The sequence below is a fragment of the Coenobita brevimanus genome, chromosome 86, assembly GCF_032717465.1.
Source record: "Coenobita brevimanus isolate Jiangsu-jjx chromosome 86, ASM3271746v2, whole genome shotgun sequence".
Classification (NCBI taxonomy): domain Eukaryota; kingdom Metazoa; phylum Arthropoda; class Malacostraca; order Decapoda; family Coenobitidae; genus Coenobita; species Coenobita brevimanus.
Genome location: NC_137039.1, coordinates 5,147,281 through 5,151,688, shown reverse-complemented (window position 1 = coordinate 5,151,688; position 4,408 = coordinate 5,147,281). Strand labels below are relative to the sequence as shown.

The 4,408-nt window shown below is 38.2% G+C and overlaps 1 non-coding gene across 1 annotated transcript; it reads right to left on the bottom strand.

Annotated features, from left to right (window-relative positions):
• Positions 1–1,248: 1,248 nt before the first annotated feature.
• LOC145410890 (5S ribosomal RNA) lies at positions 1,249–1,367 on the bottom strand. Its single transcript, XR_013899341.1, has one exon. It is a non-coding gene; the product is annotated as a 5S ribosomal RNA (ribosomal RNA).
• Between the last annotated feature and the right edge of the window lie 3,041 nt (positions 1,368–4,408).

The following is a 4,408-nucleotide window of genomic DNA, read 5'->3' as shown; positions in this document are numbered from 1 at the left end:
TGTATACATGTTCCGTACCTTCTCGCTGATGTGGTCAGCCGGAGGTAGTCTGTTATTGATAATCACACCTAGGTCTTTCTCTCTTTCTGATGTGTATAGGGTTTTATTTCCTAACTCATAATCCCAATCAGGTCTTTTTCCACTTTTACCAAACTTGATTACATGACACTTGTCCACATTGAATTCCATTTGCCATGTACTACTCCATTCATGAAGTTTATTTAATTCTTCTTGTAGCTCTTTACAAGAGTCTGTGTTAGTAATTCTCCTTTGTATTTTTGCATCATCTGCAAACATATTCAGATAGCTCTCATTTCCAGTGTTACTGTTTATATCATTTATATACACTAAAAACATGATTGGTGCCAGCACTGAACCCTGTGGTACTCCACTAGTCACTTCTTTCCATGATGAGTAGTTTCCTCTTAGTACTGTTCTCATTTCTCTTTTTATGAGAAAGTCTTGCATCCAACAAAACAGTTTGCCTCGAATTCCATAAAAGTCTTTGGTGTGGTACTGTGTCAAAAGCTTTCTTGAAATCTAAATAGATACTGTCCACCCATCCTTCCCTTTCCTGTATTGTGTTTGTTACTCTGTCATAGTAGCTCAACAGATTAGTAACACATGATTTTCCTTTTCTGAAACCAAACTGTCTTTCTGTTATCATACTGTGTTCTTCTAGATGATTTACCCAAGCTTTCCTTATAAGCTTTTCTAATACCTTGCTTACAACACTGGTCAGTGATACTGGTCGGTAGTTGAGTGGATTTTGTCTATTTCCTTTCTTGAATAAGGGGACAATATTTGCTTTTTTTTCCAAATATCAGGTAGTTTACCTTGACTCAAGGATTTCTTGAAAATTAAAAATAATGGTTTACTTAACTCCTTTGCACATTCTCGTAGTACCCAACATGAAATTTCATCAGGACCACTGGCTTTTCCTCTGTCTAATCTACTTAACTCCTCCTGCATTACTTTTTCTGCTATTTGTATATCTGGTAGTATGTGTGGACATGCATGTACCACATAGTCCCTCTCAAATTTTTTTTCTTCTGTATGAACTAATTGGAAATTCTTATTTAGTGCTTCACAAATATCTTTCTCTTGTGTATAAGTGATTCCCTCGTCCATAATTTTTTTTCATTGCCAGACGCCATGTATCCTAAACGGGGTGGTCAAGGGCTTAGAGTTAATTGTTTTACAGGGAGGGGCACTAATCCTCCACCAACCCTACTTGACACATAGGAATGCCAACAGCATCTGGTGTTCCCAGGCGGTCACCCATCCAAGTACTAACCAGACCCAACGTTGCTTAACTTCGCTGATCAGACGGGAAGCGGTGTACTCAATGTGGCATGGCCGTTTGTATTATATCTTTTACTTTGGTTTTGCTTCTGATATAGCTGTAAACAGCATTGGTTGATCACTACTTTAATTTATTATATCCTCCTCAAACTGTTTTTGGGCTTCCCTCCTTATTCTTGTATAATCATTTCTTGCCTGTTTGTAATTATAATACGGCCTTTCACTATTGTGTCTTCTGTATCTATTCCACAACAAATCTCTTCTTTCTTTTGATTTTTTACATTCTGTATTGAACCATCTCTGTATTTTCTTATCTGCTTCTTTGTGCTGTGCGATGTACTTCTGGACTCCTATTTCATAAAATTCGCAGAATTTTTTATATACAGCATTTAAATCTTGTCCTCTAAGCTCATTTTCCCAATCAACTTCTAAGAAATACTTCTTTAGGTCTTGATAATTTCCATTTTTATAGTTTACGCTCCTTTTGTAACTGTCATTGCTGTTTACTATGTCATATGCTATCGTGAAGTTATAATTTAGTACTGCATGATCGCTTTTGCCAAGTGGAGGGTGATATATTACACTGTCAATATCATTTTCTTGCCTAGTAAATATTAGATCTAGCACTGAAGGTACATCAAGTCCTCTTTTTCTGGTGGTTTCCCTCACCTGTTGCGTTAGGAAAAACTCTTGTACGAGATCCAGGAGCTTTTGGTCCCAACAGCTTTCTTGGCTAATTATATCTAGAGTATTCCAATTTATATTTGTATTAAAATCCCCAGTTAGTATAATTCTTTCCGATTTCTCTTCCATTTTATGTAGTAATGATCTTAAACTCTGAATTGTACTCTCTGCCAGGTCCTCATATTCATCTCTTTCCCATGTGTTTGATCTGGGTGGCATGTACAAATTGGCCACAATTACTTTACCTTCAGATGTGTTGATCTCTACTGCAATCAGTTCTACTTGTGATGGTATATCTAGTTTTATTTCATTGACTTTTAGATTTTTCTTAGTTAATATTATAATTCCTCCTCCTTTTTTTAAATTTCTGTCTCTTCTTCATATATTGTATTCCTCTAAGTTTAGTAGTCATTGGATATCCTTGGTGTTAATTTTGTTTCAGTTAGGCATATTATTTGTGGTTCATTTTCTCTGACATAATCATTCATCTCTAGTAATTTAGATACCATTCCATCCACATTTGAGTACATCAACTTTATCATCTTGTTTATATACTTGTCATGACATGGTGTGTGTGTGTGTGTGTGTGTGTGTGTGTGTGTGTGTGTGTGTGAAGTGGAGGTCTAGCTACAGTTTCTAACGTTCATGCATCACGGTTACCTGGTCATTTCAACTAATATTTAACACCTGCGTGCCTTCCTGTCAGTGCCACCAACAACCATGTCATTATGTCAAAGTTGTTAAGTGTACCAAATGCCACACCTCTGCCACACACTGATGCTGTACCAAGTGCACATGTTGCCAACTGTACATGATTCATTGTGACAAGTGGAAATGTTGGCTGGGAGAGGGACACAGGACACAGCTGGAAGTCTTGATTTTCGCTAGAGTTTCGGGCTACACGGAACAATCTTCAGAGAGTGTGAAAAAGAGATGACAGAGCCGAGACATTTATCTATCTGTCTATATAGCCAGATGCCATAATCCCATAAGGGGTGTCCGTTTGTTTTTGAGTTAGTTGTTTTACGGGGAGGGGCACTAACCCTCTGCCAGCCCACTTGTTGACACGTAGGGAACACGTATAGGTTGGTTATATGTTACCACCCAGCGTTGTAAATAGTTTCTTGGCTTCAGGAAACCATTAGGCTTGTCACTCAATGTAAAGCCACCTGAAAACGAAAGAAGAGTAATGAAAAGTAAGAGGAAAGATGGGAGAAATAGAAGAGAGGAGGGTAGACACAAAGAAAGAATGATAAAGGTGAAAAAAGAAAAGGTAAGCACTACATCAAGTGAGTGGATGATGGACATTTATATCCCTGGCAATTCCCCCCCCTTCTCGTTCTACCGCACCCCTGATTGCTCCATTAATACTCTCCTTGCTGTGTTCCTGTATAGTCTGAGAAATCCCTCCCTATGGTTAGCTACATGTTTTACACAAATGTGAGCTGCTTCCAGTATTTTTCTCATTTATTAATTCAGATCTTTCTCAGTGCCTGTAGTTTCATCCCACATAGGCTCTAAGCTGCTTCTCTTTCCCATCTAATATTTCCACTCCTAGGTATACCTCTAAAGTATACCTTTAAAGTTAGAGTTGTAGGCAATGGGGAAAAGAAAACGTTGAAATGTGAGTTTATATTTTGACAGATACATGAAGTTAATATTCTGGCTCCAATAAAACCCAGTAATGAAAAAGAAATAAAGTGAGGAATACTTTGTTTTTTTATTGTGGGTTTGAATTCAAGAACTTCTGATATTATTGTCACTAGCCCAAGGCCATTTTACGGAGTTGACACGAAGTTAAAGAACTGAAAGAATGAGAAAGAAATTTGAAGTGAGTTAGTTCATAGGTGGTGCATTGGAAGGGCGGTCAAGGTCATTATCTGTCCCCCCCAAAAGTAATGACGGTAATTAAGCTAATCACCGAGTATTACTTATTTCTTTTTACCTGTTATCTACTGTCAAGGATTCATGATTTTTTATTTTTTGTCCTATTCACGGGTGAATGTAGGGAAGAGTAAAGTGATGGTCTTTGAGAGAGGTGAAGTCAGTGAATGGACAGCGAGGTTGGATGGTGAGGAATTGGAAAATGTGAGTACGTTTAAGTACTTGGGTAGTGTGATGAGTAAGGATGGAGGTTTGGAGGGTGAAGTGCTTGAAAGGGTACAGCAGGGAAGAAAGGTTGCTGGTTCTTTGAAAGCAGTGATAAGAAACAGGGAAGTGAGCATGGAAGTGAAAAAGTTACTACATGACAGTATTGTGATACCAAATCTAACGTACGGAAGTGAAGCTTGGACGTTGTTGGAAGGACACAAGTCAAGAGTGAGAGCAGTGGAAATGAGTTACTTAAGAGGAGCCTGTGGAGTCACATGGAAAGACAGGCTGACGAATGAGGATATAAAGGAGCGTTGTGGTGTGGATG